This window comes from Pseudorca crassidens, chromosome 2 (assembly GCF_039906515.1).
Source record: "Pseudorca crassidens isolate mPseCra1 chromosome 2, mPseCra1.hap1, whole genome shotgun sequence".
In the NCBI taxonomy this organism is placed as follows: domain Eukaryota; kingdom Metazoa; phylum Chordata; class Mammalia; order Artiodactyla; family Delphinidae; genus Pseudorca; species Pseudorca crassidens.
In genome coordinates this window covers 124594753-124618328 of record NC_090297.1, presented here as the reverse complement: position 1 = coordinate 124618328, position 23576 = coordinate 124594753, and the positions used below count along the sequence as shown (strand labels likewise).

The following is a 23576-nucleotide window of genomic DNA, read 5'->3' as shown; positions in this document are numbered from 1 at the left end:
CTCTTTTTTAGAACAGAATCTTTTTTCATACATTTTATGTCCACAACATTAAGCATAGTGTTTTGCAAATAATAGGTACCCAAATATAATTTTTGAAGGAATGCTTGTTTTTTTAAAAAAATTTTTAAAGCTTTTTTTTTTAAAGGTTTTTTTTGATATGGACCATTTTTAAAGTCTTTATTGACTTTCTTACAATATTGCTTCTGTTTTTATGTTTTGGTTTTTTGGCCGCGAGGCCTGTGGGATCTTAGCTCCCCAACCAGGGATCGAACCTGCACCCCCTGCATTGGAAAGTGAAGTCTTAACCACTGGACCACCAGGGAAGTCCCTTGATTGTTGTTAAATACTATGAGGTAGTCAAGAGATAGGAACCACTGTGAAAATTTTAAAATTCTATCTAAATATCGTAACTTCCTATTTTTCTGTTATAAAGCAGAGTGAACAGGCCTCCGTTCTTGGGGTTCATCTTGGTTATTTTCTCCACTGAAGACTGTAGGATATATAGTCTACATAACACTTCCTGGTTCTACTGCACATGTGACTTTGCAGGCTCTACACCCCCATTAGGTGGTGAGCTCCATGGAAACTGAGTCCACGTTTACGGTTCTTCATTCCTCAGGCATCAGCATAACACAGGGCAAGGGCAAAAGCAAGGCCCTCACAAACGGTTATTGCTGACCACCACCATTCTGCCCATCCCATGGCACAGGGGCCAGGCAGAGGCAGCTGCTAAGGCTTTGAATACAGGACCCATTCTCCTTTCTCCTTTTCTGAATTCTTTTGAGAAAAGCAGTCCTTAGGTTTAACAGAAGAGAACTAAAACACCCATTGAGGATGCTGTGATTTTTACTACAGGAGTTAATTGTGAGCTGAATGAAATGAGAAAAGAGAAATGTGTATAGGCATTGAATGTTAAATTAATTAAATGCACAGCTTGACACTTCAGTGTCATCCCAGCAGATATAATAAAGTTAAGCATATACCTCTACCTTATTAATTCTGGGAGCTCATAATGCATGATATTAAACAAGATTGAAAAGGCCTCTATCTAAAATATGATGTTCCTGGAGATGGATATCTAGCTTTTATGTCACATTTAATACTGTAAGAATAGGTTTCATCTGCATCATATCATTTAAGTCTCATGACACCCTTGTGGAGTGGATGGCATTATCTCCATTTTTACACATGAATAAACGGGAGTGTAATGAATTAAATCACTGCTTAAGAATATACAGCCAGTGTATTTTTTATTTATTGCTGTGTAACAAATTACCCAGAAACTTAGAGACTTAAAACAACAAACATTTATTATCTTACAGTTTCTGTAGGTCAAGAATCAGGGCACAGGTGAGCTGGATGCCTCTGGCTCAGAGTCTATCCTAAGGCTACACCTGGAGGCTCACCTGGGGGACGGTTGGCTTCCAAGCTCACTGTGGGGCAGAATTCAGTTCCCTGCAGCCTGTTAGCCTAAGGATCTCAGTCCCTCACTAACTCTTAGCCAGAGGCCTCCCTCAGTTCCTTGCTGTGTGGGCCTCTCCATAGGACAGGTCACAATGGGGCAACTGGCTTCCCTCAGTGAGACAGAGAGAGCATGGGAGAGGGCACCCAACACAGAGCCACAGTCATCTTACAACCTAACCTTGAAAGTGACATCTGTCATTTCTTCTGTGTTTTATGAGGGGAGACAGTAAATCTACCATGCTCAAGGGGAGGGGATTACAGTGGGGCGTGAACTGCAGGAGACAGGGCTCACTGAGGAATCATCTTCGAGGTGGCCTACATACCTAGTTAGTAGTGAAGAAAGGACTCAGATATAGATTAGTGTTTCGTCTAAAACACCGTGATGCTCCAGCCAGGATCCAGTGATTCCTTCGAATGTTTACTGCTGGGACTATTCTTGACACAAAAGATTTTAAGATATAATATGTACCTCAAGAGACTCACCATATATACATGAAGACTGACTGGACAATTACAACACATTGGGACAAAGGCCATGCTAGAGGAAAGCAGCGGGACAGTGGGAAACACCCAGGAAGGCACACAGCCCCGTCCTGGAGGGACTCCGACGTCTGAGCCAAGTGTTGACAGACTTGATGGACTCTCAGGCCTAGGTGAAGAAAAGAAGGGGAGAAAGGCCTGTCCAGCACCTGTGAAAGGCAGAAATTTGAGAGAATATCACCATTCAACGAAGTGTGGATTATTCACTACAACTACTAAGAGGCAAGTAACTCATGAGGCTGGAGAATTAACTGTGTGCAGTAGCTCTCAACCCTGATTACACTAGAATCACCTGGAGGGCTTTTTAGAATGGCCTATACTTTAAGTTAAATGAATGAAATCCAGATCTCTTGGGGGTGGACATTGGTTTTGGGGGGGATTTTTAGCATTTATTTTGTGGCGGTCTTTTTAATCCTCATATCTACCCTATGAGATAGATATTGTTACTGCCCTCATTTTACAAAGGATTTACTTCTGCATACTTCATTTTATTTCTAAATTTAAGTTACATGGCATCAGACACGTGATCTAAACGCAGTTCCCCCAAATACATTAACTGTGATGAATACATTTGCATTCCTGCCATGGTGTCTTGCAAATAATATTTTCTAAAAGAATTGCTTCATTCAAGATAGCCATCTTGCACGTGGCTGATTCACTTTGCTGTACAACAGAAACTAACACAGTATTGTGAAGCAATTTTACTCCAATAAAGATCTATTAAAAAAAAAACCCATAACCGTCTTTGGGTTGCGAAAAAGCAGTTGATAATAAACTACCAAATACTTTAGCAGGTTAGTCCTACAGGCTCCTCCATGAACCAAATTCTGATTATGAGGAGTGACTGGTTGATGCAAGGGAAGAGAGACCTGGTTCTCTGTCCTCAGTTCGGGATAACTCTGAAGGGACAGTGCAGCCCAGAGCTCCTGTGGGATCAGCTGAGGCCTTTGTGGAGACTGCACCGTAGTTCAGCTTCTCCTTTAACCCAACCCTGCCTCCTTTACTCTCTCACAGTTCTTGATCTCAAGGACTTTCCCCAATAAACTTCCAGCACACAGATTTCCATGTCTCCAGAGTCTCCCTCCTGAAGAACCCAACCTAAGAGCAAAGGACTATGGAAGGACCACATTTATTAACTTTATTTTACCTTAATAAGCTAGGGTGCATAGACTTCCTAATTCCCCTCAGAGCTGCCAGATGACTTTCCAAGAAGACTGTGTTTGTTCCCACTCCCACCAGCTAGGCATGTGGATTCCTGTTTCTCCCAACTTGCTGAAAACTTGGAGTCTTCTAAGTTTTAATTTTTTTTCAATTAAGTGACATAATATTGTTGTTTTAATTTTTATATCTCTTAAGTGACATAATTAATATGTCATAAGAGACATTAATTAAGTGGGTATTAAGTGACATAATATTGTTGTTTTAATTTTTATATCTCTTATTACAGGTAAGGGTGAGAATCTCTTTAACTTTAGTCGTCCAGGTTTCTCCTTTTGTGCATTGTATTCATATCTTTTACTCATTTTCTATTTTTTCAATGATTAATAGGAATTATTTTTATAATGTATTAATCCCATTGATTTTAAACGTTGCAAATTCTTCTCTAGGTGTGGTACACATCTGTTAACACTTCCTATTAGGCCTGCTGCTCTATCTTAAATAAACAATAGCAATCTCCTCTTGACTCATTCATTTAACTTATATATATATTGAAATTTTGCTACTGTACCCAGGAGTTGGGTTTAAAAAAGGAATAATACTTTATTGGTTCTCTTGGGTGTATTATTTCTTCAAATTTTCCTCCATAGAGAGGGTGAAACTCATCTTGGTCTGTAACAAAGGTAAAAGGTCTAAGGAAGGCTTTTCAAGGGAGAGGCTGTCTTAGTTCTCACTAATCCTGGACTGATCTGCGTGGAGAGGGGGCCTCCCAGGAGAGATGGGACATGAGCACTGAGTCACCTGTGGCCAAGCACAGAAGGAATACGGGGCTACATATCTTGCGTGTAAGGAGGCAGCTAATGTTTTTTAACAAGTTATTAGAGGACGAGTGTAGGCTACTGTGAAAGATGGAACCCCTGGGAGCCAGAGACACTAAGGCCGTATTCATCCACTTGGAGATTCTTCCCTCTGGACATCTACTGGGTGCTCATGGAAGGTCTGAAGTTAGGGCTAGGGACCGACCCAAGGGAGCGTCCATGGATGGTGCAGGCCAGTTGCAGATAAAGCATGAAACATCACCCACACCCTCTCCTCTAACGAACAAAAACCTGCGGTTGCTTGTGGGAAGGCAGCTAACTCTGTCACCCCTAGGTCAAAATTGAAGACCCAGGGCTTCCCTGGTGGCGCAGTGGTTGAGAGTCCGCCTGCCGATGCAGGGGACACGGGTTTGTGCCCAGGTCCGGGAAGATCCCACATGCCGCGGAGCGGCTGGGCCTGTGAGCCATGGCCGCTGAGCCTGCGCGTCCGGAGCCTGTGCTCCGCAACGGGAGAGGCCACAGCAGTGAGAGGCCCGCGTACCGCAAAAAAAAAAAAAAAAAAAAAAAAAAAAAAAAAAAAAAAATTGAAGACCCATTGGGGCTGGGAGAAAGCAAAAGAAAAGAAAAAACACTAGCCCCAGGGTAAGGGGATGGAAATCTCCCTGGGCCAGTTTTTATAAGAATCCCACTGCTGAGAGTAGGGCAGGACCAAAGAGAAAGACCCACCCTAACAACCTGAGACCCAGGGCATGCCTAGAGCAGATTAGCAAGCCCCTAGCAACAATCAGCAACAGTCTAGTGCTGGGAATCAGGAGGAAGCAAGGAATGAGATGCTCTCAATCACAAGGGCACAGGAAAGCAGGTTTGGGTGGTGCAGGAACACTGAGGAAGACTTTCAGGCTGCCAACTGTCACCAAAGATGATGCTAGAAGAATCCGGAGCTGGTGGTGCACTGAAGGTAACAAAAGCTAAAGTCTGATTGGGGTACATTTGGGCTTTCTGAAACTAAAGGTTCATATCAATCATCAATTCTTTAAAATAGTGTTGCCTTTTCTCCACTTTCATTCCTGAACTCTGATTAGACCTAAGTTAGTCATCTAGTCTCTATGGTCCATACTCCTCATGTTTCCCATCTCATTGTTTCCCTGTGCTACATCCTGGCTTATTTCTGCAAATTGATGCTTTCAGTTCACTTATCGTTTCAGCTGTGTCTAATCTGTTGCTCAGCCTACTCAATGAGTTTGTAAATTTCAAGTATACTTTCTTTTATAGGAGCTATATTTGATCTTATTTGACTCTCCTTTGTCACTTTTGTAGTCTCTTATTTCTTGCTCATACTTTTGGCACCTTTTTTTTTTTTTTTTTGCTGTACGCGGGCCTCTCACTGTTGTGGCCTCTCCCGTTGCGGAGCACAGGCTCCGGACGCTCAGGCTCAGCGGCCATGGCTCACGGGCCCAGCCGCTCCGCGGCACGTGGGATCTTCCCGGACCGGGGCATGAACCCGTGTCCCCTGCATCGGCAGGCGGACTCTCAACCACTGCGCCACCAGGGAAGCCCCTGGCACTTTTAAAAATGTATTTAAACTAGGAATTCCCTGGAGGTCCAGTGGTTAGGACTCCGCACTTTCAATGCCGAGGGGCGAGGTTTAATTCCTGGCCAGGGAACTCAGATCCCATAAGCTGCACAGCGCGGGCAAAATTTTTAAAAATGTATTTAAACATATTAAATATACACACTTTATATACCACAACTAACAAATCCAATATCTGAAATCCTCATGCATCTGATTCTACAACCTGTTTGCTTCTGCTGGTTCTCATCCGTGATACCCTGTTTTTTCCATGCTTTTTGATTATATTCTTGTTTGATTTAACTTTATGTGGAAAAGGGTCCTGGTGAAGCTATATTCTTCCATAAAGAAATTGTGTTTTGTTTAGCCAGATGATAGGGGGCTACAGATGGAATACAATCTAAAAATAAAGTTTTAACTTGCAGTTTTTTTAAACTAAATAGGTAATATGAATTTGGCAAGAAATCCCAAGAGGGCCAATGTTCAGTTAAGATTTCTTATTTCGGGGAATAATACTTTTTTTCCTCTCCATCTGTGGCCAAGTTTAAAGCGGCAATTTTCCTTGTGGGCCCTATTTGTGTGTGTGTGTTTTCTTTCTTGTAACTTAGTTTATTCTTTTGTGAAGAGTAGATGGTCTTTAGGGTTCCGGCTTTCCTTACCCTCTCTGATTTGCATGGACTCCTACAACATGGGTGGTCACCCAGATCACCAAGAATTAGCTGATATCTCCAAGACAGCCAGTGGTTTAACTCTTACTCTCCTTTCGGATTCCTGCTTTTTCTTTGTTTTTATCAAGTTGGAATCACTTATAAAAAATAAAGGAGCAGAATGTCCTAGTGATGCTTGTTAGTCTATTCTCGGGTTTGAATCCCGGGTCTGCTATCTTAATCATTATGCAAACTTAGGTAATCTATTTGCTTTTCTGAATTAGTTTTATCATTTTTAAAACATAACTAAGAATACTTATCTACATATCTGACTCTCAATAAGATTCAAGATAATGACTGCAAAGTGCCTAGAACCAAAGACCTTGCCTGTCTATTAAACATTGGCAGCCATTACAAGTTTTATTAGTAGGCTCCCTTGAGATAAATGTCCTGAAATCTTAAAAAACTCCAAATTGGCCACGTCAAGGCAGGTCTGCTGCTCACTTAGCCCAGAGTGATAGTAACAAAGGAGAGACCCGGTTTGGAGTCCACACACTATTATACTATGGGTGAGGGTAGTTGTAAAGGAAATTTATTTTTTTCTCCATCTGTGTCTCAATAAGAAATGACCTGGCAGCATAAACGACACATCTCATGTATGAATGATTGCCTCTTAAAGAAATAATAAACAGGATAGGACTCTCAATCAAGAGACCAAGTTTTATTATTATACAGGCTCTTGAAGAGTAACAAGGAGTCTGATTTCAGTGGTATTTGCGCTGTGACGCAAGCATTTTCCATCTGCCAGGGTGATGGTCTTAATGATTACATACACAACATCCAAAGGGTAATTTAATTCACAAGTTCCTGATCCACTTACACTAATATAATTTGAACTTGGCCTGATAGACACCGATAGACATGACAATAAGATTGCCCTCTCTCCTTTTGGTTAATTTGGCCAGAGGAAAAGTAATGCTACCTTAACGTCCATTTGAAAATTCTTAGGTCTATTGGATTTTACACATGGCAAAACACCATTACTTTTAAAGGATTTTAAAAGTTTTTTGATGAATAGTTATGTGTTTATGGCCGCTTTGGACTTTTTGTTTACTGTGCTCTGCAGCAATCATTTAAATGTCTGTCTTTCAAAGAAATAATAAATTATGACAGCATCATTAATTGGAGGCTGTCCTATATCTTAGGAAATGTTTGCCTATAAAACTATGGAAAGTGGCCATGGTTTCCATTCTTTCCCATCTCTGGAGGAATGTTTATACTAAATTGAATTGATTTTACTGGCAGCTCTACCCCCTTCCAGTGTTCACTCAGACTTCCACAAATACTATTTGAACCCTACAATGAGTATCTTTTTGGGTTGGGCTCCCTAGGAAACAGATTTTGCTGGCAGGTCTATTGACAAATGCTTTTGGCTACGACACCTGTAAGTGAGTGAGGAAGGCAGGATTGGGAAAAAGTAGAAGTTGAATTTTGACCCAGTATCAACGAAGGCCTCAGCTAGTCATACAGAGAGTTCTGGAGCTAAGGATGGCCCTTCAGAGTTGTCTTAATTGAGGCAAGGGCCCCAGGCCTTTGTACCACTGTACTGACCAGCCATTGGTCTGCGACCGTAGAGGGGATAAAACCTTGGGCAAGGAACTTTCTTCTACCAGGGACAATGCCTGAGAAGGCACTCAGCTGTGAACCGTCCGCAGCCAGCATTCCCAGCAGCTAGGGAAAGTCTATGCTTCCATCCTGAAGGTGGGACATGGGCAATGCATCACAGTGTCCCCTAACCCAGGGATACACCGGTGAGCAAATCACACATAGTTTCCTGCTTCAATGTTTCTCTATTTCCTTTACCTTGACCTCCAAAGGTCACACTCATCCTGTGCTTGGTAGCCCTGCTCCACTCTGCCTTCATTTACTTGTTCGGGCTTCCTTTCACTCGAGGACCTTGGAAACAATTATGACCATCATTAGCAATGTTTGAGTCAGCATTGGGCCCCTTCTTGCTTGAGGAAAGAGTTCTATTAGCCCAGTGCTGTGTTCCCAGTGGTTTAGTTCTATCCATGATCTGAAATCACAGCTATAACATGAAGGCATATTTAGGATTGATCCAGGGAATGGGCACTCTCCAACATCTCCTTTCCTCAGTGTCTTTTAGATACGGCTCTACACTAGCTGGTCTCAAACTATTGTGAGAATCAGAACTTCTGGAGGCTATTTTTAATGACGCAGAGGTATCTGGCCCCAGAGGTTCTGATTTAGCAGGTCCAGGTAGGGTACTGGTACCTGTAATTATAGAAAGATTCTGAATTGGTTCTTATGCATTTCAGATTTGAGAAGCACTTCTCTACTCCATCTGCTTTGTGATTCTGGGAGTCTCTTCCCCTCACCCAGACTTACATTCCTGACTTGAATATTTGTCTCCTCTGGCCAAATTCTGTTCCCCCTTGAAAATTGGGCTCAAGTGTCACCACTGCATTTAAGGGCAAAATAGCACCATGATTGAGTAAGGTTTCTGCAATCAGACAGGTGAAATCAAATCTCAACTTATTTTATTGACAACATACAGAACTAAGTTTGCTTATGTTCTCCCTGAGCTTCAGTTTCTTCATCTGTTACATGAGAATAATAAACTATTATCTCATACGGCTCTCAGGGTTGTGGTGAGGATTAAATGATATAATATTCAATACATGTAAAGTGTTGAGTACACCACCAGGTACACACTAAGTATGCAATTGTCACTTCCTGGTGGGAAGGTAGCACAGCACAGTACTGCCAAGTGCAGGTTCTTCGTCCGTATGTGGTCAGAAGCGGGACCTTATACAGTGTACTTAATGTCTCTGAGCCTTAGTTTCTTCTTTTTAAAATTGGAGTAATACTAACCTCCATCTCAAAAGATTGTTGTGCATATTTGAGACAATAATACCTGTAAAGTACTGTGTACTTTCCTGGCACTTAGGAAGGATCTCAGCAAATATCTGTTATCATTATTCTATGAAGATATTCTGCCTTTTCACTCATGTTGCAGAATTTACTTTTCCTCTTTGGCATTTCCATAAAACTGTTCATACCCTTATGAAAGTACTCATATTACTTAACAATTATCCCGGAGAGACCTTCAAGACGGCGGAGGAGTAAGACATGGAGATCACCTTCCTCCCCACAAATACATCAGAAATACATCTACATGTGGAACAACTCCTACGGAACACCTACTGAACGCTGGCAGAAGACCTCAGACCTCCCAAAAGGCAAGAAACCCCCCCACGTACCTGGGTAGGGCAAAAGAAAAAACAGAGACAAAAGGAGAGGGACGGGACCTGCACCAGTGGGAGGGAGCTGTGAAGGAGGAAAGGTTTCCACACACTAGAAAACCCCTTCACTGGTTGAAACGGGGGGTGGCGTGGGGGGAAGCTTTGGAGCCGTGGAGGAGAGCACAGCAACAGGGGTGCGGAGGGCAAAGCGGAGAGATTCCCACACACAGGATCAGGGCCGACCAGCACTCACCAGCCCGAGAGGCTTGTCTGCTCACTCACCGGGGCGGGCGGGGCTGGGAGCTGAGGCTCGGGCTTCGGTAGGATCCCAGGGAGAGGACTGGGGCTGGTGGCGTGAACAAAACATGCAGGGGTTAGTGTGCCAAGGCTAGCCGGGAGGGAGTCCGGGAAAATGTCTGAACCTGCCTAAGAGGCAAGAGACCATTGTTTCGGGGTGCGCGACTAGAGGGGATTCAGAGTTCCACCTAAACGAGCTCCAAAGACTGGCACAAGCTGCGGCTATCAGCGCAGATATAAGCACGGACCCCAGAGACGGGCATGAAATGATAAGGCTGCTGCTGCCGCCACCAAGAAGCCTGTGTGTGAGCACAGGTCACTATCCACACCTCCCCTCCCGGAAGCCTGGGCAGCCCGCCACTGCCAGGGTTCTGTGATCCAAGGACAACTTTCCCGGGAAAGCACAAGGTGTGCCTCAGGCTGTTGCAACGTCACACTGGTCTCTGTGCTGCAGGCTCGCCCCACATTCTGTACCCCTCCCTCCAGCCTGAGTGAGCCACAGCCCCCTAATCAGCCACTACTTTAACCCCGTCCTCTCTGAGCAGGGAACAGACGCCCTCAGGTGACCTACAGGCAGAGGCGGGGCCAATCTAAATCTGAACCCCAGGAGCTGTGCGAACAAAGAAGAGAAAGGAAAATTTCTCCCAGCAGCCTCAGGAGCAGTGGATTAAATCTCCACAATCAACTTGATGCACCCTGCATCTGTGGAATACATGAATAGACAACGAATCATCCCAAATTGAGGAGGTGGACTTTGGGAGCAACAGTAGACTTGGGGTTTGCTTTCTACATCTAATTGGTTTCTGGTCTTATGTTTATCTTAGTTTAGTATTTAGAGTTTATTATCATTGGTAGATTTGTTTATTGATTTGGTTGCTCTCTTCTTTCTTTTTTTATTTTTAATATTTTTTATTTTTAATAATTTCTTAATTTTAATAACTTTTCTCTTCCTTCCTTCCTTCCTTCCTTCCTTCCTTCCTTCCTTTCTTTCTTTCTTTCTTTCTTTCTTTCTTTCTTTCTTTCTTTCTTTCTTTCTTTCTTTCTTCCTTCCTTCCTTCCTTCCTTCCTTCCTTCCTTCCTTTCTTTCTTTCTTTCTTTCTTTCTTTCTTTCTTTCTTTCTTTCTTTCTTTCTTTCTTTCTTTCTTTCTTTCTTTCTTCTTTCTTTCTTTCTTCCTTTCTTCCTTTTTTCTCCCTTTTCTTCTGAGCTGTGTGACTGACAGGGTCTTGGTGCTCCGACTGGGTGTCAGACCAGTGCCTCTGAGGTGGGAGAGCCGAGTTCAGATATTGGTCGACCAGAGACCTCCCAGGTCCATGTAATATCAAATGGCGAAAGCTCTCCCAGAGATCTCCATCTCAGCGCTAAGACCGAGCTCCACTCAATGACAAGCAAGCTACAGTGCTGGACACCCTATGCCAAACAACTAGCAAGACAGAAACACAACCCCACCCATTAGCAGAGAGGCTACTTAGAATCATAATAAGGTCACAGACACCCCAAAACACACCACTGGACATGGTCCTGCCCACCAGAAAGACAAGATCCAGCCTCATCCATCAGAACATAGGCACTAGTTGCCCTCACCAGGAAGCCTACACAATCCACTGAAACAACCTTAGCCACTGGGGGCAGGCACCAAAAACAATGGGATCTATGAACACTCAGCCAGTGAAAAGTAGATCCCAAACAAAGTAAGTTAAGCAAAATGAGAGGACATAGAAACACACAGCAGATGAAGAAGCAAGGTAAAAACCCACCAGACCAAACAAATGAAGAGGAAATAGGCAGTCTAGCTGAAAAAGAATTCAGAGTCATGATAGTAAAGATGATCCAAAATCTTGGAAACAGAATGGAGAAAATACAAGAAACGTTTAACAAGGACTTAAAAGAAACAAAGAGCAAACAAACAATGATGAACAGCACAATAAATGAAATTAAAAATTCTCTAGAAGGAATCAATCACAGAATAACTGAGGCAGAAGAACAGTTAAGTGACCTGGAAGATAAACTAGTGGAAATAACTACTGCAGAGCAGAATAAAGAAAAAAGAATGAAAAGAATTGAGGACAGTCTCAGAGACCTCTGGGACACACTAAATGCACCAACATTCGAATTATAGGGGTCCCAGAAGAAGAAGAGAAAAAGAAAGGGACTGAGAAAATATTTGAAGAGTTTATAGTTGAAAACTTCCCTAATATGGGAAAGGAAACAGTCAATCAAGTCCAGGAAGTGCAGAGAGTCCCATACAGGATAAATCCAAGGAGAAACACACCAAGAAACATATTAATCAAGCTACCAAAAATTAAATACAAAGAAAAAATATTAAAAGCAGCAAGGGAAAAACAACAAATAACATACAAGGGAATCCCCATAAGGTTAACAGCTGATATTTCAGCAGAAACTCTGCAAGACAGAAGGCAGTGGCAGGACATATTTAAAGTGATGAAAGGGAAAATAACTACAACCAAGATTACTCTACCCAGCAAGGATATCATTCAGATTCGACAGAGAATTTAAAACCTTTAGAGACAAGCAAAAGCTAAGAGAATTCAGCACCACCAAACCAGCTTTACAACAAATGCTAAAGGAACTTCTCTTAGCAGGAAACACAAGAGGAGGAAAAGACTTACAATAACAAACCCAAACCAGTTAAGAAAATGGTAATATGAGCATACATATCAATAACTACCTTAAATGTAAATGGATTAAATGCTCCAAAAAAAAGACATACTTTGGCTGAATGGATACAAAAACAAGACCCATATATATGTTGTCTAAAGGAGACCACTTCAGACCTAGGGACACATACAGATTGAAAGTGAGGGGATGGAAAAAGATATTCCATGCAAATGGAAATCAAAAGAAAGCTGGTGTAGCAATTCTTATATCAGACAAAATAGACTTTAAAATAAAGTCTCTTACAAGAGACAAAGGAGGAAACTACATAATGATCAAGGGATCAATCCAGGAAGAAGATGTAACAATTGTAAATATTTATGCACCCAACATAGGAGCACCTCAATACATAAGGCAAACACTAACAGTAATAAAAGGGGGAAATCAGGAGGGTAGCACAGAGAGAGAAGACTCAAATCAACAGAATTAGAAATGACAAAGGAGAAGTAACAACTGAGACCACAGAAATAGAAAGGATCATGAGAGATTACTACAAGCAACTATATGCTAATAAAATGGACAACCTAGAAGAAATGTACAAACTCTTAGAAAAGCACAACCTTCTGAGACTGAACCAGGAAGAAATAAAAAATATAAACAGACCAATCACAAGCACTGAAATTGAGACTGTGATCAAAAATCTTCCAACAAAAAAAAACCCAGGACCAGATGGCTTCACAGGTGAATTCTATCAAACGTTTAGAGAAGAGATAACACTTATCCTTCTCAAACTCTTCCAAAATATAGCAGAGGGATGAATACTCCTAAACTCATTCTGTGAGGCCACCATCACCCTGATACCAAAACCAGATAAAGATGTTACAAAGAAAGAAAACTACAGGCCAATATCACTGATGAACATAGATGCAAAAATCCTCAACAAAATACTAGCAAACAGAATCCAAGAGCACATTAAAAGGATCATACACCATGATCAAGTGGGGTTTATCCCAGGAATGTAAGGATTCTTCAATATACACAAATGAAATCAATCAATGTGATAAACCATATTAAAAATTGAAGGAGAAAAACCATAAGATCATCTCAATAGATGCAGAAAAACTTTTGACAAAATTTAACACCAATTCATGATAAGAACCCTCCAGAAAGTAGGCATAGAGGGAACTTACCTCAACATAATAAAGGTCATGTAACACAAACACACAGCCAACATCATTCTCAATGGTGAAAAACTGAAACCATTTCCTCTAACATCAGGAGCAAGACAAGGTTGTCCACTCTCATCATTATTATTCAACATAGTTTTGGAAGTTTTAGCCATAGCAATAAGAGAAGAAAAAGAAATAAGTGGAATCCAAATCAGAAAAGAAGAAATAAAGCTGTCACTCTTTGCAAATGACATGATACTATACAAACAGAATCCTAAAGATGCTACCGAAAACTACCAGCGCTAATCAATGAATGTGGTAAAGTAGCACGATACAAAAGTAATGCACAGAAATCTCTTGCATTCCTATACACTAATGATGAAAAATTTGAAAGAGAAATTAAGGAAACACTCCCATTTACAACTGCAACAAAAAGAATAAAATACCTAGGAATAAACCTACCTAAGGAGACAAAAGAGTTGTATACAGAAAACTATCAGACACTGATGAAAGAAATTAAAGATGGTACAAAAAGATGGAGAGATATACCATGTTCTTGGATTGGAAGAATCAACATTGTGAAAATGACTCTACTACCCAAAGCAATCTACAGATTCAATGCAATCACTATCAAACTACCACTGTCATTTTTCACAGAACTAGAACAAAAAATATCACAATTTGTATGGAAACACAAAAGACCCCAAATTGCCAAAGCAATCTTGAGAACGAAAAACGGAGCTGGAGGAATCAGGCTCCTGGACTTCAGACTATACTACAAAGCTACAGTAATCAAGACAGTATGGTACTGGCACAAAAACAGAAATATAGCTCAATGGGACAGGATAGAAATCCCAGAGATAAACCCACACACATGTGGTCACCTTATCTTTGATAAAGAAGGCAAGAATATAAAATGGAGAAAAGACAGTCTCTTCAATAAGTGGTACTGGGAAAACTGGACAGCTACATGTAGAAGAATGAAATTAGAACACTCCCTAACACCATAAACAAAAATAAACTCAAAATGGATTAAAGACCTAAATGTAAGGCCAGTCACTATAAAACTCTTAGAGGAAAACATAGGCAGAACACTCTATGACATACATCACAGCAAGATCCTTTTTGACCCACCTCCTAGAGAAATGGAAATAAAAACAAAAATAAACAAATGAGACCTAATGAAAGTTCAAAGCTTTTGCACAGCAAAGGAAACCATAAACAAGATGAAAAGACAACCCTCAGAATGGGAGAAAATATTTGCAAATGAAGCAACTGACAAAGGATTAATCTTCAAAATTTACAAGCAGCTTGTGCAGTTCAATATCAAAAAAACAAACAACCCAATCCAAAAATGGGCATAATACCTAAATAGACATTTCTCCAAAGATGATATACAGATTGCCAACAAACACATGAAAGTATGTTCAACATCACTAATCGTTAGAGAAATGCAAATCAAAACTACAATGAGGTATCTCCTCACACCAGTCAGAATGGCCATCATCGAAATATCTACAAACAATAAATGCTGGAGAGGGTGCAGAGGAAAGGGAACCCTCTTGAACTGTTGGTGGGAATGTAAATTGATACAGCCACTATGGACAACAGTGTGGAGGTTCCTTGAAAAACTAAAAATAGAACTACCATATGACCTAGGAATCCCACTACTGGGCATATACCCTGAGAAAACCGTAATTCGAAAAGAGTCATGTACCACAATGTTCATTACAGCTCTATTTACAATAGCCAGGACATGGAAGCAACCTAAATGTCCATCAACAGATGAATGGATAAAGAAGATGTGGCACATATATACAATGGAATATTACTCAGCCATAAAAAGAAACAAAATTGAGTTATTTGTAGTGAGGTGGATAGAGTCTGTCATACAGAGTGAAGTAAGTCAGAAAAAGAAAAACAAATACCGTATGCTAACATATATATATATGGCATCTAAAAAAAAAAAAGGTTCTGAACAACCTAGGGGCAGGACAGGAATAAAGACACAGATGTAAAGAATGGACTTGAGGACACAGGGAGGGGGAAGTGTAAGCTGGGATGAAGTGACAGAGTGACATGGACATATATACACTACCAAATGTAAAATAAATAAGTAGTGGGAAGCAGCTGCATAACACAGGGAGATCTGCTCAGCACTTTATGACCACCTAGAGGGGTGGGATAGGAAGGACGGGAGGGAGATGCAAGACGGAGGAGATATGAGGATATTTGTATATGTATAGCTGATTCACTTTGTTATAAAGCAGAAAATAACACACTATTGTAAAGCAATTTTACCCCAATAAAAATTAAAAAAAAATTATCCTCATGTTTCTTCATTAGGCCTTGTTATATTATATTATATCAATTATATTATATTATATTTTATTTTATGTTATATATATACACGTATAAAACTACCACCACCTCATAGGTGTTCAATAAATGTTAATGAATCCCTGAAGCAACCCGAAATCATTAGGTAAGTTTTTTTATTAGATCAACAAGAGGTTCTTTGAATTGGTCCTTAAAATGGCCAGAAAATCTGGCTTATATGTGACCTGATTTATTTCTGGATAACTAACAACATCCCAGACTCATCATGTGTTTAATGAGAGGCAGGAAGTGCATTGCTTTCCTGGAACAGCTTACTAAAGTCCTCAGTGTATGATGCTAAAAGGGAAGATGAGAGAATGAATAAATAAATGCTTGCCAAGTGCAAGAAGCTCTGGAGAAAAAAGAAGTTGCATAATAATATAATGGCTGTGGGTCACGCATGGCCAGAATTTTTCTCCTTTACTCATTGAGGGAACTCAATCTTTGCCAGTAAACAGGTACACTATCTCTACAGCTTTTGTGAGATTGAATTAGGCAGGAGACTCAGATTATTTCCATTCTGCAGATGGGGAAACTGAGGCATGACATAGGCATAGATTTTTCCCTATGCCACATACCAATGAAGTGGTGCATATAATAAAAATAGCTACTGGTTGTGAAGAATCTACTATGTCCCCTCGCTCTTAGGTTTATTATAAACATTATCGCTAATTTTCACATCTACCCTGGGAGGTAAATATTAGCGAATTGAAGTTCAGAGGGGTTAAGTGACTTGCCAAAGGTCACAGAGTGATTAAGGTTTGGGATCATCCTGTATGATTCCGGAGTCTATGCTCTTTGCACTACATCAAGACCAGGCATTCTGATCTCTAGCCTAGAAGATTGCACTGTGGGATAAGGAAACGGTACCGGCTTTTGAAAAACCTGTGATTAAGTTTCAGGATTTCAGAGAGCAGTGCACAGGACATGGTTGAAGGTGAATTTAGCCTCAGGTGAATGCTGCTGCAAAGCCAGTTGTTCCTGGTTTAACGAATGTGATTAAGTTGCAGTGGGAAGTGGGTTCGAGAGGAAGAGTTTCAGGGCCCTGCTCTGGCTCAGTGGAATAAATAGTGCAGGGATCCAGCCCTAGCTGGAAAGAGGAGCCTCTCGCTTGAGTGTCCTGCAGAGAGGAGCAGGAGAGAGAGGCTGTAAGCTAGTGTGGTCTCGGGGAAAGCGTGGACTGCACAGCCAGACAGGCTAGGTTTCAGCCTTCTTTCTGACATTCTCCAGGGTGTGCCTCGGGTATGTTCCTTCACGTAGCTGAGCCACTGCTTCCCAGTTGGGAAATCAGAGACATTCTGATCATTTTCACAGCACGGTGATGATGATTACAAGAACTTATGATTAAGAGGCCAATCTCAGAGCAGGTAGTTTGACCTTCCAGCTCTGGGATGGCTGGGACTCAGAAAGCAATCAGAAAGCCAAGCTGCTTCACTGGGGGATGAGGTGACCCAGGGCAGCCCAGGCTGGTTTGTAGTTACCAGCATAGGCCAGACCTTGCCTTTACTGCCCTACAGGAAGGAATAGGTCATGGTTCCGGTTCACTAGCTGGCACGAGGTAGTTTCTACCAGGCTAGCGTAGAAGAATGAAGCAGTGAGAACAGGAATTGCTCAAGGTGAGATTATGTCCTGGGAAAACAGCACCAGGCCGCCTTGCTCTGCCCAGAAAGCAGCAACCTGCAAGGTGGAGCTACAGAGTCCCCGGGTATGGGAAGGGGTAGGAGAGAAATTGTCTACTTCTCGAGGCCACTTTCAGGCCTCTGATACATCACCCACACCTTTGAGCAGAGTGTGAAAATGGCACCCAGCCCTGCCAGATCCCCCTCCTTGTATTTTGCCTGATGAACAGCAGGCTCTCAGGGGCACAGCTTTAGAAGAGTGAGAGTTCTCCAAGTCCAGACTAAATGGAGCCCACATGGCACCAGGGCCTTGGCATTTATTATTCCTGGGGAGACTTGAGCTCTCCTGTGATTTGCAGTTAATATGGTGAACTGTTTCTCACTTGTCAGCAACCTTGACTGAGTGCCTGCTCTCTGCAGAGCACAGCTGCACAGACGGACTTAGAGTCCTGCCTTTGAAGCACACAGTAGGGAATGGGAGCCTGAGCCAGGGCTTACTAACTGAAGGGCTTTGAACTCCCTGCATTTCAATTGCCCCATCTGTAAAATGGGGATAGTGTTAATATAACCTGATGCAAATGAACAAATGCATTTTCAGATACTTTCTCTAATGCCTGGCACTTGTTAGATGCTCCATAAATGCTACCAATACAGTGAATAGGAGAATAGTTGTATTCTCAATGTGGTCACACTGAAAAGCAAAGGAAATAATGATAGAATGAAATGCACAGATTGCATGACTAGAAAGAAACATGGGCTGCAGAATTATGGAGAACGACCTTAAAAGCATTTTTTTCAGACAGATGGCCACACTGTCACTGACGAAAGTCAGTCAGCTCTAAGGGGGCCTCGGCTTTAGTGCTGCATTTTGTATGAGAAGGATTTTTAACTTAGTTATCATATGGCTCAGGGGTGTGGGTGATAATTTCGTTCATTCCACAGATATTTTTACTGCCTCCCATGTACAAAGTTTTCAAAGTAAAACAACTGCCACATCCAGACTAGAGTGATTGGAATTATTTGGGTCAAAACTGAAAAGAAGGTAGTTTTCCCTGTGCGTTTTCAACTGGTTCTTTCAGCATTCCCTTTCCGCCGGGTGTCTTCTCCCCCAGCACATCCCATCTCAGCACAAGTGTCCTTAGTCATCTCTTAGGGTCTCCCTCTCTTCCGGATGTCAGTCAGAACTTACCTGTCCTTGCTCATTGTCTTTGGTTTTTCCAGACCCAGCCTCGGCTAACTATGAGAAATTGAACTGGGAGACCACATTTCACATCATATTAATGATTACAATCCCATTATAGTCTTAATCATCTGAGAAATATTTACAGCATAAACAGGGACGGGTTGGGGACTGTACACGCTTGCCCAAGGAACAGAATCTAATAGGACTTCAGACACTGCAACAGGAAGAGGAGGTATGTACAGATATTTTTGCTTCCTACTCTGTCATTTTTTTGGCCAAAAGATGGGAAGAAGGAAGCAAAACATTTGCAGAAAGAACAATGGGCCAGATGCTGACTTGGGCTTTGGAAATATGTAAATGAATAAGACAGTCTGAACACGTTTTAAGTAGAAAAAAGGATGTGATTTGGAAGGTGCTAAGATACCTAATACTTTTTTCCTCCCAATAGAGCTTTTAGCCATGTTATGATTGTTTCATTTTCTTAATATTTCCCCCTGTGTTGAAATCTCCTATGCTTGTCACCTCTCACCACCCACCTAACTCATTTCCTGTTTGACCTCTTGGATCAATCCTTAAAATGCTCCAGGTCACAAAGTAGACATTTAAAAGGGAATTTGTGATTGTACTGACACAGTGCTTCTGCTAAGTGGTCAACCCTTAAGTGTGTTTTCCTGGCATTTTAATAAAATGGTCACATCAGGGTGGTTCCTTCAATCAGGCCTATAATAAGGCTTCACAGGTGAATATTAGTTCTTATCAAAATGTGATTATTTGTTTATATTTACAGTCTAGGGTCAATTTTTTTTTCCTAGGGAAATACCTTTGAAATCATAATTCAAGTAGAAAGTCTGGTTCATTAAGAAAATTTAATTTTATTTACAAATATACAGAAAGGAACCTAAGGCTTATCTGAAGTTGTTTGATTAAAATGTTATAATACTGTATGGGTTAAAATTCAGAAAATATCAGATTTTTACATTTTTAACCTGATACTCTCTAGAATATTGAATTTAAAATTAGGTCTTTGAAGGCAGAAGCAGTGCCCTGTGGTTTATCCTCTCTTGGTAGCAATTCATAGTCATAAAATATTAGGAAAGAATCCTCTGGAGCAGGGACCCATGGTCTGTGGTTGGATTCAGGGTGTCCATAACGTCCCTGAAAATGTATGTTAAAAGTCTAATGTATGCACTTCCTTCTGGAAGGAAGGTTTAGTGTTTTCATCAGATTCTCAAAGTTGTCTATGATCTTTAGAATGCTAAGAATCACAATCTTGGAGATAAGCTACACCGACCTCCTCATTTTACCGGTTGGGAAACTGCCCACTCCCTCCCAAACTTGTACGGTTAAGCAACTTGCCTGACAGTCTGCATGAGCACAAGGCAGATCCCAGGCATAGATGAAAGTCTGTGGACTTCAGGAGCATAAGAATTAGAACCATCTGCACTAACACCAGTATCTTCTGGACCTTTTAAGCAAACGAAAGATACTAAGTTTAGTTTTAAAAAATATTATTTTTCATCGTAATTGTAAATGGCTCATTAACATTGAGGAGCTGGAATTGTATCAGTGAAACCCTGCATCACTTAGGTTTAGTGGCATCCAGTTTGGCTCTGATTTAGGACAGGGGCTGCATATGTGCTGGAATAAACACCCCCTCCCTCCCTTTCTCCTGCGCTGCATCCTGCTCGCATGTTTGGTGCCGTTGGCAAGTATTTGGTCTCTTCTGATGAAGCCCTGGAGTTGAGGGATGCTGTCTGCTTTTGTTTCATGGAAAATTACTGCCATATCTTGCCCTGATATCTGAAACCTCATACCATGGTTCTCATCCAACAGGTCTGTCAGGTGTGAGGTGTTTGCACAACAGTTTCTTGGACTATAAGGAGAAGATAAAATTTCCCAGACGAGGAGGAAGTGATATGAGTGGAAACCTGCAGAGCTTTAATTCCCATCTCTCCTCTCCTCACTTCGTCCCCACCCCTCTCAGAGTCTGTCAGTACAATGCTATCTGCGTACATACTACAAGCTGTACAGGGTCCATAAATCAGAGTTTTAAGTGATCCACCATTTAATATTTATTCTACTCAGTGTGTCAACTGATTTGTCTTTAGCTGAGTGACAGTAAATAAAGTTGAATTTGAAAAGTTAAACTGTCAGGAGTTGGGCTTCCCTGATGGCGCAGTGGTTGAGAGTCCGCCTGCCGATGCAGGGGATGCGGGTTCGTGCCCCAGTCCACGAAGATCTCCACGTGCTGCGGAGCGGCTGGGCCCATGAGCCATGGCCGCTGAGCCTGCAGGTCCGGAGCCTGTGCTCTGCAACGGGAGAGGCCACAACAGTGAGAGGCCCGTGTACCAAAGGAAAAAAAAAAAAAAAAAAAACTGTCAGGAGTTGAGTGACCTTTATTCCCTTTCCTGGCAAACCTGGGAAAAATTGCCCAATTCATCGATCTCGATGCTCTCCAAATAACTTGTTTAATATCATTACTCATATTTTTCTCAGTTATTTTTCCTATAAAATGGAATTTTTGTGTGTTTCAATCACTTCTCACCCTCAATCAATTTCCTGACCACCCATGTCAGGGCGACTGTTAAATTTGGTTTGTTTCTTACCGTTTTAGTTGTTGCTGGGGAGACACGGCACCTCTCTTCCTAGGTATCGTGTTTGGCAGAAGGAGTTTTCTGTTTTAATTCATCATTTCAGTTCAGCTCAACAATGGCTTTTGAGCCTTTACTATGTACCCACACTGACTCTGAGGAACTCATGGCTGAAACAAGCAGTCCTTGTCTTCAAGAAGCACACAACTTTGTGTGGGAGTCTCGTGTAAGCTGCTAATTTTAACACATGGCAGCATGACAATTTCATGCTAAAAAGAAATACGGGCAATGTGTTATGGCAGCTCAAAGCAATGACATCTGAGTTGTGTGATCAGAAAACTCTTCAGAGAGGAGGCTGCATGTGAGTTGAGCTTTTTTTTTGCCTAAAATAGTCAACGGGTATCTTTTGTTGAATGCCTACTATGAAGCATTGTGCATTTTCTCCTTTCATACTCACAACAATCCTATGAAGTAGATACTATTATCCCTATGTTACAACTGGGCAAACACAAACGTAGAGTTCAAATAACCAACTGCCAAAGGCAGTTCTTCTTGCTGACTCCAGAATCCCTCACCTCACCACTCTACCACGCACCTGCTTATTTGGGTAAGTTCTCTAATCAGCAGGAGTTGAAAGCATCCCAGGCTGCACCTCTATGTCTACTGGGTGAGCAGTGGAAATGGAGTGTCAGAGGACAGGACTGTGCAGCCTAGAAAAGAGGATAGGGATTGTCCTCAACTCCTGAGTGGTTCCTCTGAGCCAGGCACTGCCTGAGCACTTCACAGACTCAATTATCATCTCATCCTCATAATACATTTGAGAACTGGATATTATTATGCTAATTTTTATAATTGAGGAGACTCAGAGAGTTATGTTTACTTACTTGAGGCTTCAAGGGATATTGGAGGGCAGAGATTTGATCTCAAGTCCTGATGATTCCTTTCCAACCTCTCTAATCCACTAGGGGAAGAGTAGGCTCCACAAAACTGATCAAAGACTCCTGGGCTTTTGACCGTAAGTATACCTTCACCTACCTTTCTCCAACCCAGGACTAGAAAGCAAATGAAAAAAAAAAAAGCCTAGATTCCTTTCATCAAATTGTCTTCCTTTTGTGAGCTGGATTATAAATTGGCAATTGGGAAGAAAAGGGAGTAGATTAATTCTCACCATAATCTCCCAAGATGAATACTGATTTCCTTATTTTACAATGAAAGAATTTGTACTCAGAGAGTGAAGAAACTTTGTCATGCCAATGAAAATTCAATTAGCTATCAAGAAGAAAAAGAAAGAATTTTATTCCAGTCAAACTGAGGATTATAACCGGGGAGGCAAGTTCTCAGAAAGCTCTGAGAACTGTTCCGCTTGTTAGAAGTCAAAGGCATAGTCATGTACATTTTCGAGACAAAGGATCATACATCAGAATGACATACTGACATTTTACATAAAGTTTACCAAGGATATATAGTCCAGGTAAGTACGTACAAAGCAAGCAGCAAGTCACCATGACTCCCTACAGACCTGGGAAAGAACACTATTCTTTGGAGAAGTTACATTGCTAGTGTGAGAAGAAAGAAAACAAAAATTGATCTTTATGGTTGAACAGGCACTCCTGTCTTTGAGGAGCTGTGGTTAATGTGTAATGCAGATGCACACTGCACACCAGGGAGGGAGGAGGCCCAAATAAACACACAGAGAGAATTTTATGTTTAATTTTTTCTTGTCTTGCCTTAAAATGGAAACTTTATTTCATCAGTCAAAATTAGATAGCAATTATTAGAAGCAGGAGGGATGAATGCATCATTGTTTGATATTTATGGAGATTATCAAGATGTAAAACAATTTGTATTCAGATATTTATCCCTGGCCTTTTCTGGACTATTCTTTTAAAGGATTCAAAGTCAAAATTTGTAGATAGATCTCCTTCCTCAAAGTTTGTATTTGGGGTATTCTAGTCCTTGTGGGGTTTGAGGAACTTTGCACTGGTTTACCATAAATGTTGAAAAATTCTCCTTTGCCTTTCTCTCATGAAGTCTTCTTGGAGCAGACCCCATCTGAGGCCACATTCACAGATCTGGATTATCTCTCCAAAGGAGGTAAGGGAGAATCCCAAGATTCCAGCACCCTAGGGAGACTCTGGGTGCTCCTTTCAGTTGTGTCAAATTCCCACCTTTGCAACTTGTTCTATTCAGGAAGTCAAAGGTAAATCTTGTCCAGAAAACAGATTGGGAATCCCTTTGACTTGTCCTGATGTATGTGAGTC

General features: G+C 41.4%; 1 long non-coding RNA gene across 1 annotated transcript; it reads right to left on the bottom strand.

Moving 5' to 3' along the window:
* Window positions 1–1289: 1289 nt before the first annotated feature.
* On the bottom strand, window positions 1290–8155 carry LOC137211711 (uncharacterized). Its single transcript, XR_010937188.1, has 2 exons — window positions 8061–8155; window positions 1290–2153 (listed from the first exon to the last, which is right to left on the bottom strand). It is a non-coding gene; the product is annotated as an uncharacterized lncRNA (long non-coding RNA).
* Between the last annotated feature and the right edge of the window lie 15421 nt (window positions 8156–23576).